Here is a 16,943-nt window from a genome sequence, read left to right on the forward strand (position 1 = left end):
GATATGTCTTACATTGTGTTCACGAATATTTGAATATTTTAACCACACGGGAATAACATGTCCCACTTTAAACCTTTTACAGCTTTTATCAGTTTATTTTTTTAATTTTTAATTTATTTTATTTAGCCGCGTGGAACTATATATATGTTTAAGATAATTAACTACCACTAATTAACTAATTCACTAACTCAATTAGGATTTTCTGTTTTTTATTAATCGGTAAATGATTATTAGAATTGATGAGATTAAGTCGTACTCTTTGTCAAATTAGGTGTTAATTAATTTATTCGAAAGGATATTTGCCATGTACTTGGACCTAGCAAGTCGAAAGTCGTACCCAAGCTACATACATATAACCTCATCAAATTCTCTTGTAAATTTTATATTCTATTGTTTTAAGTCTTTAAATTAATCCCAGCCGTCTTGATCGTAATAGGTTTATATACTCTGCAGTTTTGTTGTTACTTGTGTTGGATGGTAGGCATGTGTGAAACCACCATCTTTTTCGTTTCTCGACGAATATATATCCATAAAAAAATTTGTACAAGAAATTAAACATGCCTTAATTAGTTAAATTGTATACTATTCAATTGATACCAACAATTTGTGAAATATACATATTAGTGCATAAAAAATTGACTGTTGTCGTGAATATGTTTAATTGAATTAAATTCCAATATCCAGCCAACTTGACTTGTGACACTGTCTGTTCAAAATATTAATCAAGATTTTGCTTTTTAATTATTAATTAGATTAACTGCAATTAATTACAGGTATATGGAAAAAAAAAAACCCCATCAGCTTGTGCTCCACGTAGCGATTACATAAGAAAGCATCAAAAGCCAAATATTTCGGGTTTGAGTACATCGTGGTGCTACGTGTAAGTATATGTTCATTAATTTACCCATTAAAAAAATGCATTAAAAGAGACTACCATTAAGTAGGAAATGGACAAGCTTACAATAAGACTACACAATACGCGAGAATTAAACACTGTTAATTAATTATCATAAATTTTGTTGGCTCAGAATAATACTCAATTATAATTATAAATAAACAAAATCCACGTTCCCACTTTAAAGTAGCTGTTAGTTTACCAAATTTCTGAACATGCATATGTTTCATATTCACCCAAAATACTAGTCATAAATAGTACGTCACATATTTGCAATAACGATCAATTATAAAACTAGGTCTTGATTATGAGACGATGTCTAGACTGACCTATTAAGCTAGTCAAACTAATAGCATTTATATATAGTCATTTTTCATGATTTTTTATTATTTACTTTTTCTGAAAAAAAAATATATTCCGGACTTGCCATGGACCATGATGTGATCACGCATGTGTGCAAACTTAGAAGAAGAAAGCCGGGGCCAGGGAGTAGATTCTCCGGCTCCAAGTTAGAAGTTGCATGGGGGGCCGGATTTTCAGAGCAAGATATCCTGTCAACGACTATGACACGCATCATAGAGGCACGACGAGCATATCAGTCGGAGCTTAGAAGATGTAAGTACGTAAGAATCAATCTTGCATACATATACAGGTGTAAGTTATTGTACTCCATTATTTAATAAGATTATACTCATATCCAAATAATCATATACTCTCTCTGGTCTCCATTAGAAGTTCATTTTGTCATTTTTATGCGGCAAGTGGACCTCATATTCCACTAACTCACTCTATTCACATTTTATTATAGATTTGATATATAAAAGTAGGACTCACATTCCACTAATTTTTTCTACCATTTTCATTTACAAAATTAAAGAATTTCATAAAACCTGCGCCAATGAAAAAATGAGAATTCTAATATGGATAGGAGGGAGTAATAGTTATTGTCATATTTATTTAGTAGAAGAAGGTTAAAGACATTATAGTAAGCTAAGGTGAGGGCCCCAATGAAATCTTTGTCGTCTATTGGGCTATGGGAGGTTGCCTCCACGAGAAGAACATGAGGATTGTAACTAGAATCTTTGAATCAATGCTTATGGAGCATATCTCTATGAAGTCTCGACCAACAATTAGCAACTTGATGCATAGTGGAAGAGTGAGATGCCACAAGAATTCAATAGTAAATGTGAGCGTAGAATGCAATTGGAAGAGATTATGAGTAGGATACAAAAGATTGTGACATATTAAAGAGAATTTTTGACACGATGAAGTTAAGGAAGCAAATATAACAAGCATATAATATTGATGAGAAGGCCGTTGCCCATCTTTTAAATTAACAAAATACTTTCCATTATAATACTTAATCACTGCTTAATCACGTTTAGTTTTCAGAATAAACCCATTCAAGTGTAGACTCTTTTTAGATGGCCCACTAACTAATTAAAATTTTATATATTGAAACCCTAGTGATAAACAGCTTGTGAAATTTCTCCCACCTACCTTGATTAAAATTTTGGTTGCTTAATTAATATATTGGCCAGTGGGAACTGAAAAACGTCTCAAAAATTTATATCGAAATAATATTACTCCAATTTAATTCGATATAATTTTACTTCACTATAGGTTGATTTCAAACTTGTGACTTAATCCATCTAAAATGGACGGATGCAGATTGCAGCCATACTAAAAACAAGACCACCACTAAATATTTCACTTATTTTTACATTAATTTTTATAATATATAGAAGTACTATTTTTTATCTTGAATTTTATGACGAATTTTTTTATTTATTTTGACATATCTTATCATGACTACCAATCGAACCTAACAATATCGAGTGATGTAGATTGACATAGTCACATAGATGAGAATGAATGTAAACTAAAGAGAAACAATATCGCTTTTGTTAGAGCATCTCCAAGGGGGAAAGGTATATTGAGAAGGTATATTTCTCATTTACCTCCTCAAAAAGGTTATTATACCTTCTTAAAAAGTAATGGACTCCAAGGAAAGAAGGTAAATTCAAAAAGCAAATAAAATAACTAACTTTATACCTTTTCTATCAAGAAGAGGTAAAGATACCTCCTCAAAATAAAAGAAGGTATAATACCTCCTCAAATACCCTTTCCCTTGGAGCATGAAATTTTATGAAGAAGAGGTAAAAATGGTAGTTATTTCTCTTTACCTCTCCATTTACCCTCTCCCTTGGAGTTGCTCTTATGGATTTGTGGTTTCCTTGACTCATGATTTGGAGTATGTGTTGGAGGAATGTCCACATCTAATCTTTTGCTTTTTCAATAGATGTAAGCAATTTAGGAAATTTGTTTGTTGGTGGCGTAACTTCCCATGGGATACCTAGTAATCATCTACTTCAAATTCGAAATTATTCAATTTTAAAGCAACCATTTCCACATGATATTAATAATTTTAATCATGAACTTAGTGGGACATACCTATCAATACCCCAAGCATATACTAGAAGTCACACGTTTTTTCTTGGTAATAGTATTGCAATATTGTATGCGTCTGTCATTAAATGATTGTAGGTAATATTTTTTTAATTGCTCGACTTTATAAATGCACATTATAATATGCATTTGGATTTCTAGTAAACAATTTAATAAAAATTGGAAATATATTCATTTATAATTTACAATGTACTATACTCACTCCTTCACAAGTAATAGTTTTTTTTTTTCAATTTCGTTCTCGTCCACAAAAATTTGTTTCTTTTCATATTTGACAACACAGTCCACCATGTTTTCCTTTCACTTTTCTATTTGTCAGCGCGAAAATAACCAACAATAATCCAATTAAAATTTTAATTAATAACTAATAGTTTTAAAATTCAATTTATTCACAAAAACTATATTAATAATGGACGGGGAGAGTATTATATTATTTACAAAGTGATACTAAATCATATTCCAACTATTGCCCTAGCAAAAATGAGAATTTGGAGGTCGATGTTATTCTATTTCCTTCCAAGTAATTCATTTGGTTCGATATATGTGAGAGGAACTTTAGTAAGTAATCAATTACTATAAGAGAGCTAACTTCACCCACCACATCATGCTGTGTGTATTCTCGAATTCACCTTAATTTGCTTAATCAATTTTTATAATGCTTTAAAGGGACATGATCATGGAAGGAACTGGAACAATAATTATATATTAGCAATGTGATTAAGGGTTTTATAAGTAGACTAGTAGTCTCCTCATATCTGGCTTTTCCATAGCATATTAGATTTGAAATCAAGTCTTGTTCACGAACAGTCGAATACATTTATTATTAATTAAATCACCAGCTAATATTAAATTAAAAAATTACGATACGGATAATGATCACTAGAGGGCAGCCACTGAGCCCCATATTAATAAATAAAACAATTAGCGGCCCTATTTCTAAATAGAGAAGTGGTATATTTGAGATCTAAGGAGTGCAATTTAGATAACGATATTAGCAGAGACAATAGTGAGAAAAGTGGGTCACCGTGGCACGTGAGGATGTCAACTGCGCTAATTCGTTTGGGTTCGGAGTATGGACCAATCCCTCGGATAATCGGGTTGCTTAGATGTGGATTATTTGTGTTATGAATTTTTGAGATTATAAACTTTCAACCATAATCTTAATTTACTGGACTTCAGGTTAATCCATCGGGCTTTTCCGGCCAAAAAGGCTTTCAAACATAAACTCTCATAAATAAATCCTCTATAAAATGATTCTTAATTTTAGATATTTTTTTCTTAGTGTATTAGTTTTAGAATCATATAATATCCTCAAAGATAAATAAATTTATACAATATATAAAAGGGGAATTTTGGGAATATTCACAATATTGTCATTATAAAAAATTTGTAATATTAATGAAAATAATAAGGTTTTGATTAATTTAATTTGTTGTAGTTTCTTTGATTAATTTAATTTGACATAGTTTTGGGAATATTCTTTTAATAAACGTGGGACGTAAGTGGTAGTGGGAGGATATTTATGAATTCACAAATATCTGTGCACTCTTCCCTTACCATTAACTGTCTTCCACTACATTTCATCAATAAACTGCTACAGTATTAATTAATAACATCAAATATACCATCCATCCCAGTTGAATTCTGACTTCAGTGAAGAGAGAAGCCGAAATGACATTTTTTTTGAGATGTTTTCTTATCATCATTTTCGTTCTATCTACATTTAGGTGATAAAGCATATATCGACGGATGGAATGTTGGTATTGTTGGTATGTACTTCTGAAACTGATTATTATTATTAGTGTATTTGCTTTTGTTATTAATCAAATATCAATGTCCTTAGCCTTGATTTATAACCTTGATCTCAAAATATGATATCTTCAGGTATGCGTGTTGGTGATAAGAAGAGGTTAATCATTCCACCTTCAATGGAGTATGTACTGAATCTAAGAGATACTTGAAACTACCACCACCATCTTACGTCTCATTAGCCCATTGAAGTTAATTTATTTATTTTTAAAATATGCATTTTGTGTTATGATTGTGCTGCAGTTATGGAGATGTTCAAGTAGGAGCCGAAATTCTGCCAAACTCATGGCTAATACTTAGTTAACCACATGATGTTGTGTGTTTGTGGGCAGCTGTTGAGGATTGAGGAGGAACTTGGTTTAGCAGCAGTTTATGCAGGTGCCAACTTCCGAACGCCCGTTGAGCCCTATTAGACATGCCCCGGGATGCACAAAAGGCTTCGCATTTTCAACGATGGGGTCGAGTTTAGTAATTGCATGTAGGCTTGAATCATCTTAGGAATAATCTTCATACTACGTGTGATTAAGTGGAGTGAGTGTGAGGTTTACTATCTATACATATATAAAAGGTTAAATGCTTAAAGACGTTTAAATTGGCCCAAGGAAGAAAATAGTTGCAATAATTGTCCCCATTAAATTAGATAAAGGGGTAGAGAATTGAACTAATAATAATTTAGTATAAATTTGAATCAATCTATCTTTGTATTTTTTTGCTATAAATATGTGATATTATCTAGGGGTGGCAAATCGTGCGTGTCGGGTCGTTATCGTGTCGACACGATAACGACACGAACACGATAACAAAAAACACGAACACGACCCGTTAAGAAAACCTCAAACACGAACACGAACACGAACACGACCCGCTACCCTCAGACACGAACACGATACGAACACGACACGAACCCATTAACGACACGAACCGTTTCGGGTCAACACGACACGAACACGACACGAACCCATTAATGACACGAAAATAAGTATTGAAAAATGAAATAATAAGAATAATAATATTAAAATATTATGTGTTAACGGATAACACGAACACGACACGAACACGACATGAACACGACACGAACACGCATTGTTAGCGGATAACACGAACACGACACGAAATTTTCGTGTCCTTAATGGGTCGACCCGATAAGGACACGAACACGATAAGCTCTTACCCAAACCCATTAATTTCGTGCCAATTCGTGTCGTGTTATCGTGTCGTGTCAAAAATTGCCAGCCCTAATATTATCATAGAATGAAAATGTGCAATAAAAATGTCATAAGTATTATGAATACATGGATGCAAGATCTATAGGTGAGATGTCGTCGATTTTGATAAAGTTCTTGAGTACATCGGAGTTTATAGGGTAGTCGGTTACAGAGAACTCTTTTGTTGTTTCCGGTTGAAATTGATTATATATGATGATGATATGTAGAAATCGGAAGGGAAGGTGAGTTGTGTTTGTGATGCAAATATTTTTGTTTATGTTTCTCATTCGCCGTTGGCCAATTTTTATGGCAATTCTGATAGGACACCTGAGTCTTTTTTATGGTTTATTTGGGGCGAGAATAATTTTGTAGCTATTATAGTAATTAGAATCTTTTGTTATAGGTGTTGTAAGTGGATTCATTTTTTCTTCTTAGAGGTTAACCAAATGATGTTTTAAATGTCACCATTCATGTATTGTGAATCAGTGCTCTCCAAATTTTAATAATTTGTTATTAATTATTTCAAGCTTATGGTATGTTTTAGTTGTATAATTCATAGTTATTTTGTTTACAATTTTATATAATGATATTGTTTCTAATTTCTTTTAATTAATTTACAATCTAAAATCAATATTTAAAAAAAATTTAGTCTGTGCATCGCACAGGTGTAATACTAGTATAAATTAAAATCTGAGTTATCAATTCTAATTAAAGTTTGTATTTGTGTCATTATTTTGATTAAAGCCAAATAGGCATGGCCCAACTTCAACCTCCATAGATTCCTAACTGGCTCAATATAATTTTATAAATAAATGAATAGATGAGAAAAAAAGAATATAATCCCACTCTTTCCGTCCCGAAGAGTGTGAACAATGGGATAGGCACGGGTTATAATAAAATTTAGGGAAAAGTAAGAGAGAGAGAGATGACAGTGGAAATAGATCAATAATGTTAGTGGAGAGTGAGGTCGACACTATTGTAATGATATAAGATGTTAATGACAATTTTATAAGTTATAAATAAAATGATGTGTAAGGGTAATTTGTTGTTTGAATTTTCTAAAACTAGAAAGTTCATACTTTTCCAGAAACGAACGATAAAGGAAATAGTTCATACTCTTTGGAAGCGGAGCGAGTATATAATTTTCGCTCCCTTCACTCTCCCTGAGTTGGGCGAATTTTTCTCCTCTTTTCGTCAATATTTGAGGATTTTTTCATAACACAATTCCAAGCTATCTAGTGATCGTATACAAGAAGAAATAGTATTGTTGGGATATGGCTAACACCCAACAAGAAGAGCAACAAATTCAGAACAACGGAAAAAGGAAAATAATCGTAAATTGGAATTTATATATTACTTCTATCGTTCATAAAAAATAGATAAGTTTTATCACTTTGAGCCATCCACCAAAATTAGACTACTTTCTAAATACATAAAGTTTTAAACATTTAAATACTATTAATAATGTAGACCATATAATCCACTAATAGTACTCATCTCTTACTTGTCTCCCTCTCTCTGATTTTATTAATTTTATATTAAAATTTATATTATATATAATTATATCTATTTTTAGTGGATGGAGTTATCTTGGCTTTTTAGCACCAACATAAAATGAAGTCCTTGAGAGTAAAATTGTCAAATTGGCGAGGTTGACCCAGCCTAACCCAGAAACGATGAGTTCCAGTCAACTGGAGGCCTAGCTCAATTAGATCCATGACTGAAGTGGGTCGTGTTGGGCATTTTTAAATTTTGCAGCCCAACTGGTCGGCCTAACCAAGCATAATTATATTTATTTTTTCCTAAACAATTTTCATGTATTTTAAATTTCTTATTTAATACTACTCCGTATAATCGTTGGAAGATTTTAAATGTACATAAGACACATTATTGACTTTATAAAATAAATATAGATGTTCAAACTTCAAATTTAACTCAGGTGAATTAATATTGAGAAAATTAAATAGGAACTATAGGGAATGTGGGAAGAAAATAAATGGATAAAAATAATCAGGGTGAAACGATTAAATTTAGGGTATGAATATATAAATTAACTACTCTCTCCGTCCTTTAATTTTGTCACTTTTGATCATTCACGGATTTTAAGAAATGTATAATAGAAAATGGATTGAAAAAATTAGTGAAATATAAGTCCTATTTTTAAATATTAGTTTATAATGAAATAGAGTGGAAATGAGTTAGATGTGATCAATTTTATGGGATGGATGAAAATAAAAATATGTATCAAATTTTCAGGAATGACTGAACTAGGGTTTAGGCTTTTATGTGCGTGTGCCAATCAAGGCCGGTTTTGCTTTTCTGGCAATCCCGTCATATCATAGGATTCCAATCGAATCATGGGAGTTTGTTTAGTTGTATTGTTTGTTTGTAGAACTTTTTTTGCTCGCCAATCTCTTAACTCAAGCTCTTTTTAGCTTTTTTTTTTTATAAATTGGAGACTATAAAATCTTTGGGCAAGGGAATCCACATAAGTTTATCAGACTGCAAATATTGCTCAATACTTCGATTTACCACCTTTCATTGTCAGGCTGTTTGAGGATGATACGCAAAGTTGTGCTTAGGAGACGTGCCACTTAACATGTCAATTCACCCCAAAACTTAGTAAGAAAAATGTGATCATGATTCGAAATTATTGTGCATGGAAAATCATGTAGTTTGACTACCATATTGAAGAAAAACTTAACAACATTTGTAGCTGATAATCAGGCCGCCCAACACAAAATAATTAACAAGCCCAACTCTATTTTAGGGATTTTTTTTATTTATTTTGCACGTGATCTTGTTTGGTCTATAATGAATTAGATTAGACCCAACAAATAGTATTAATTATTAAATATTCTTTACCAGCATAGTATAAAATTAGTCTGAAATAGATTCTCGCTTGGTCACTTAGGCAAAATCAAATATGAAAGTGAATCAATAATGATTTTTTCATTTTCTTATCATGTTACTTAACCTTCCACTTTAGGCAAAATGAAATACAATGTAAGTCAACTAATTAAGAAAACAGTATAAATATTATAAAAAAATATGATATCTAAACTAGTACGGCGACCAAGAAAGTAGAATATCATGACTATATATGTTCATAATTTATGGGAAACGGATAAGTATGACTTTCTATGGTGTTTTGAAAACCGTTCCTTGTATTGCAAGTATTATGGATGCCATAATTTCTTTTAAAAAAGGAACAATTTTATGTCCCTATCTTAGTAAAATAAGTCTCATTTTCACATTGTGAACTAATAAGACTGACACAAAAAATCTCATTCGGAATCTTTCATATAAAAATATATCCTTCTTGGATTAAGATCGATTTTGTAATAGAAAATAGAAGTTAATTAATTTTAAAAAGTCTATTGTCTATTAATGTGGGATTCTTAATTTGTTAATTGAAAGAAGTATAGATAAAAGTCAAGTGACTACAATGGAAGAATAACATTTATAGCATTGATTTAACTGAACCTACTAACAATCGGTCATCAATAGAGAAGCAGAAATTAAAATAATACCCCTTGGGATTAATTAATGGGGTTTACTTGATGAGGGAGGTAATCTAATACAAAAGCTAACAAATAGTGTACAAAATATAATTATACTTTTCTCGCTCTATTAAATTAAATTCTATTTTCCATTACCAACATTTCGATTTTTATTCTCTCTATTAATCTTTTCCTTTACTAATTTTGCACCAAATTTTTGTACTCATGATTAAGATTATTATTTTTAGATTAGTTGTATGATTCTTTTACGTCTCCGTATGTCAAATAGTCTAAGTTCTTAAAGTTGGATTCTTACACTGCAACAAGCTTAATTTATGAGGACATAAAATAAGAGACATAATTACTTAAGTTAATTTTTTTTTTTAAATAGCTAAAATTGACAGTGCAAAGAAAAATGCATTAACTTAAGGACACAATTGTTTGCTACACTTTAACTTTTGTTTTATTAGGACGCTTTCATTTGCATGCTTTATTTCAGGTGAACACAAATATTAAAGACATTTTTTAAAATCTAGAACTAATGGAAGGTGATATAATTAGAAAGATAAATTAGCGTTTTTAATTAACCAAAAAAATGTACTCCCTCCGTCCCGCTTTAGCAGTCCCATTGACTTTTCTACGCTCGTTTTGTAAAAATGATAATAAATAGTAAAAGTGGATAAATAATAAAGAAAAAAAGAGAATAATGTAGATAAGAATCTTCTCTACGTTATTCTCTTTTTTACTTTATTATTTCTCCATTTTTATTATTTATTATCATTTTTACAAAACGAGAGTAGAAAAGTCAATGAGACTGCTAAAGCGGCACGGAGGGAGTATTAGACAATTTTTTAAGTATTAAAAAAAAGAAAGAAAACATCCTACTTGTGACTGACAATATATATAAACGTCTTTTTGTTAAGATAAAACACAAAAGCTACCAACTATTGGCGAATCTACGTACATTAAAACAAGGAAGTACTACAAGCTAACAAGGAGTACAATTTAAAATATTTATTATTTCTATTTTTTCTCATAATACATTTTTTCATATTTGACTAATATTAATTTTCTTATTAAAAATTGTCTTATAAAGTATAATTATTTTAGTATATTTAATTGCTTATATTTTCTATTTCTATTATGTTTAACTTTATTTTCAATGGCCATGTGTGCATTTACGATTTCCATGTAGGCAAAACGAGCGTAATGGTATGAATATAAATTTTAAAAGTCGCATTATAATAAACTCAAATTTGCAATCTTTAATGGTATAAGTCATTAATCATTCTACCATTAGACCAATACACGCTCATTATTCTATTCTTTTCAGATTCTTTAACTTGTATGCAAGTAGGCTGGCCATTGACTTAAATTTCAATAGTACAAATGAACTTTATCTCATTTATTATATGACATGTTCTATATTGTTCTTTCAAACAGAATTTATTCGAGAATAGATGATATTTATGACCGACCCACAAAATGTCTGTATTTTCCTGCCTTATGAACCAAAATTTATGAAAGTTTTTTGGTGAGGTTTAATAAAGATATAGACCTCTAACCAACATCAAATGCAAACAAACTTTGTATTTTTTTTCTTTATTGATTGTTTGATACGTATCACTTTCAATATTGTATATTGGTTTCGCATTTCCCTGATTGATGATTCCATTTCTAATTTAAGAAAGTCAGAAAATATAATCCGAAATCCAGTTAATCGAAAAATTTAAGATGCTAATTGCTTCAAACTATTAATTTTTATTCTTTGAGGCACTAGTAAATTAGCAAAACCGCTCGTGCAAAAACTACGGATAAAAAACAGAGATTCTGTTTTAAAAATCATTTTAATATGTGTCATTTTATTATTGATTTAGCATCGTGGCATAGTATTCAATTGCTTAGGCAACTCTTTAGGAGACTTTCGGACTTTCGGCCTTAATTCGCAAATCCGATCGAGTAGATTAGTCCGATTCCGCCAAAAACAGGTTTGGTATATCTACGGTCGCACCAAAAAAACATGATTATATTTATTTTAAAGGAATGAAACATAATTAAGAAATTTACTGTGCATACACTTAGGTTCATTTTGTATTATGTTATACTGAGTAAATAAATGTAATGAAATACAATGATGAATCCAAGAATAGTAAATAAAATAAAATGAATTTTAGATTTTTTTATTTTTCTTTAAATTAAAAATTAAAACACATGTGGCTAATTAAAACTTCACCTTAAATTTATTAGTTAAAAAAATTAAAAATTAAAATCTACACCAGTCTTCCGCGTCGCCTATCTCCCCTTTTCTTTCTGTCTTCAGTGTTCTTCCCAAGCACACCTTCTCTAATTCATTTATATCAATTATAAGACTACTGTTTAAAAATTTCATACGGAGTAATATTTTTTCCAATTAACTTATAGTACTCCCTCCGTCCCATTGAAGATGACCCATTTTCCTTTTTAGTTTATCCCAACTAAGATGATCCATTACTTAAAATGGAAACATCTTTATCTCTACTTTATTCTCTCTCTCTTACTTTACTCTCTCCTCTCAACACACAAAATAAAGTTGCATAAAATCTCGTGCCGCCCAAGAAGTGGGTCATCTTCCTTGGGACGGAGGGAGTATAAAACTACAGCATCTATTACAATTAAAGTTGCATAAAATCTCGTGCCGCCCAAGAAATGAGTCATCTTTCTTGGGACGGAGGGAGTATAAAACTACAGCATCTATTACAATTTGTATTTTATCAATTATTAGCGTGCTTTTGCATTACAAGGAATTCTAGTTTCAAATTACTCGTAGTAGAAGTTGCGGTCAATCCTCTTTGTTGCAATAGTAACTTTTTGTGTTTAACTATTAAAAAAGTTATTCAATACAGCCACTACATATTTTATGAGTTTGAACTTTTTGCAATCCATTCCAGAGGGGAGATGTTTCTTGTAAAAAAGGATATGTGTAGGGTAAAGAACAAAAATCGATTGAAACGTCACCGTTTAGACACTGTTGAATTCCCATGTAAAAAAGCCAAAACAAATAGCGTTTGCGAGGGTAAGCGGCGGAGGAAGGACCACCGCTTCTCTTCTTCTTCCATTGGCAGACAAAATTTAAAGGTCCCTTCACGTGGTTTGCGCGTGCTTCCATCATCACCTTTCTTCCTATATTGGCCCATCTACTTGATGTCCAAAGTATCTCACATATATGTCCATACAAACATTTTTAGAATACAAGTAATATAAAGATAGTTTAGTAATTACAAAAAATATTCAATCTCTTCAAAATATCTCACAACTTTAAGATTTTCATAACTTTCTTTGATTTAAAAGTAATTTATATTCAAACGACAAATTTGACAATATTTGTTGTATAGTTCATATATTTCAAAACTTATTGAAATATTAATACACCTATCATATTATATAATACGGGTTATGATCAATTGCTAACTAATTAGCAATCATAAATTAAGATCAAATCTTAGTCATTATATTATAAGATGTAGTAGTTTGAAATAAAAGTTATAAACTAAACTTAAAGAGTATTAACAATTCTTATATATAGTAGTTAAAATTAACTACTTTTTCTGTCCTCAAGATTATTTTAAAATTTTAAATTTACGTAACTCTCTTGATTTAAATTATTTTTTCGTAAAAAATATATCAAAATTAAAAGGTTTTTTTATAAGGATTTTAACGAGATACCAATTGCATATGTTCCGACGATAATCGGATGTTGAAATTTTATCATTTTTATTTTTATTTTCATACATGTTGATAAGCAAATTTTATATCAATAAATGCACCAAATTTTTTTTATATAATGCGTGTACAATATCAATAAAACTTTGTTGATATTTTCAAGTATATGTGTTGAAATTTTCATGTCATTATATTGATATTTGTAATACACTATTGATATAAAAAAAACCATAAAAATTATTACTGACTATCGTATCCTTTTGCAGATCATATTTTGTCTACTATTTAGTAAAATTTGTAAATTTTAATCTCATCCGTATATTTTAAGATTTAATAGTATAGGGTGGTCGTAGTTGTACATTGAAGTACTAACATGATCATATATCAATAAGACAATATATCACGCACAATTACTATATTAATATAATACGTGTACAAATATCTAACATAAACATATAGATGCACAAAAAGTACATAAATTAACATAAAATAATGTTATCCGAAAAAGATATTCTCATAAACCAATCTGTTAAAGATTAAAGGGAATAACTAGAAGAACTTCCTCTTTATGAATTAGTAATGATGGTTTAAGATTCTAGAGACACTGATTGGACTTGAATCAATGTATTGGGATGACTAGCTCTTAAGAAATTAGTTCGATTACAATTTTTGTTCTTAAGTATTACTCACAATTTTTGACGTGATTTGAGTGGTAAGTTATGTGATATCCTAGTTCAGTATTAGCGCATACTCCCTCCGTCCCAGATTAAGAGTCACTTCTTGCCATAAAAGTCCGTCCCAGTTTAAAAGTCACTTTTAGAATTTTCCATATTTGGTCATACAATTTTACCCCATTCTTCATCAAAATTACATCAAAATGTCATTATCTACATTAAAATAAACTAAAACAAAAATCAAAAGTCAAAAGGGACCCACCTTTAACTAACTCTATCATCTCACTTCATTTATTACACACTTCAACTCTTTCTTAAAACCCGAGCCATAACAATAAGTGACTCCAAATGTGGGACGGATGGAGTAATATTATATCTCTTTGACTCGAATTTAGAAGCAGAGCGTCGATTGAAAAGTCTAGGAACTAGAAGCATGTGAGGTGATAGATACTTGTTTGCATATTGCGCCGCCTAACGAGGGTAATAGATTAGTGAATAGTGCATATGAGACATGATGTGTACCATTCCCTTAATTACGTACAAGTGATTTGTTGCGAGTGATTGAAAAACAATGTGGGATCCCTAGAACATAGAAACTTGTTCAATAAATAGAAAACATGATAATTGCAACTCGAAATAAATTAGTAGTAGTTCTTTCTCTTGTATTGTTAATCGCAAGTTTTTCCCATTGGTCTTAGTCAAAACTTCTTCAAACAAACATTTTATTGCTTTTTTAGTTTTTTCTAACTTCGACATTAATTGTTGTCAATGTGGACCGATACCTAGTACTCTAGTAGTATTCCATATTATACATCTGTTCTATTGCAAATTGTACAAATTTTAGGATTTTTATTACATACTGTATTTTACGCCCTAAAATTTCACAATAATTGTTGAATTCCCTTATTAAAGATGTCTAAAAATATTTTAAAAAATATATTGCAAGATAACAAATCATCACTAACGGTGAATAAATGAAAAAAATAGAGATATTGTATGGAGTAGTTTGATTTAATAGTAAACGTTTAGTTATCAAAGAACAATATTATTAATTGCATTTATGACAATATCACGATTGTTTTTTGTTGGTGATTATGTGATTACAAGAGATAAACACTAGTCGGGCGTAATACAATCCAAAAGAAGGAATAAAGAAAAGTAAACTGAAACGAAATTACAATGAAGAATTCAAAACAATAAACCGTAAAGTATTTAGCCGAGTCGAGGAGTCCTCTTTCCGCAAGACGAGATACGCCCCGGTAGTGCTCTTCGGATTGGCGTTTCGTCCCCAAAAATAAAACGGCTACGTCTCTGATGAAGCAGCACCCGCTATCAAATGAGCTCCGAACTGGATGAAGGAGAGGACAGAGCTTTCGACAGAAAAACAATGCGGAGAGAGGAGAGAGCGTATGATGCAAATGCTATGTGAATTCTAGTTTCTGGTGTATAGAATGCTAGAATGACTAGCCTATATTAGGCTTGGTCCACTGCATGGGGTCAACAGCCATGATGGCCGTCATCAGTGCTAGACTTGTAACGGACGTCGGTTACAAGACGTTACGAGAGCTGGAGCTGAGAGGATGAATCTAGACGCGTCTAGGTTCATTCACGATGTGGACTATCACGTGTCAGCCACGTTGACTTACCGCGTCATACTGACAAGGTGTCATCCCGCTTGGCTCGCTGACGTGGAAACGGTGGTGGTCTAAAAAGAACTAGACTCACTAGCCTTGGGTCGAGCCCAAACACCAAGCCCACGACCAGGCCCAAAGAACGTCGGTTACAAGACGTTACGAGAGCTGGAGCTGAGAGGATGAATCTAGACGCGTCTAGGTTCATTCACGACGTGGACTATCACGTGTCAGCCACGTTGACTTTACCGCGTCATACTGACGAGGTGTCATCCCGCTTGGCTCGCTAACGTGGAAACGGTGGTGGTCTAAAAAGAACTAGACTCACTAGCCTTGGGTCGAGCCCAAACACCAAGCCCATGACCAGGCCCAAAGATCAATTGCCAAGTCCAATTACACGGGCACGAGCGCGGGCTCGAGGCGGGGTGGGCCACGGCGCGCGCGTGTGGGCTCTACAGCCCATCTTAGTCCACTATAATTATTACATGTAATAATCTTTCTTATTAAATACTTGATTAATAAGGTTGTAACTTCCAATGTGGGATAATTAACTCTCTTAATTATTCCCTAAGCTTCTCTCATAACTCATTTAGTTTGCAATTTTTGCACAACTTTAATTCATTATTTCTCACTCACCGGGAATCGGATTTGAGAAAATGAATATACCACGGTCATCTACTCCGAACGCAGATCGACGCTATATCATTTAATTTCACAAAATTAAATGTATCGTTGAAATTATAATTGGTCAAAGTCCATTGACCGGCATAGATTCCAACATTTTTCCGATGTTACCGGCTCTTTCAATGTTTTTCGGACATTTTTTCCTCTCCTATCGTCCAGTCCAGATTGGGCCCAACGTCAAAATCTTGGCTCCGTCACCGCATACACATTGAGCTTGTTTACTTGGAAATATGCACATTTTTGGCTGTGAAGATATCGAAATTAATATTAATGTAGTATACAAAATATATATAGTTTCCTCCATTAATAAATTAAAGATTAACTATAGCTTATAACTTGACTTTAAATATTACAAAAATAGTTTGACCTAGTTG

The sequence above is a fragment of the Salvia hispanica genome, chromosome 3, assembly GCF_023119035.1.
Source record: "Salvia hispanica cultivar TCC Black 2014 chromosome 3, UniMelb_Shisp_WGS_1.0, whole genome shotgun sequence".
NCBI classification, from domain to species: Eukaryota; Viridiplantae; Streptophyta; class Magnoliopsida; order Lamiales; family Lamiaceae; genus Salvia; species Salvia hispanica.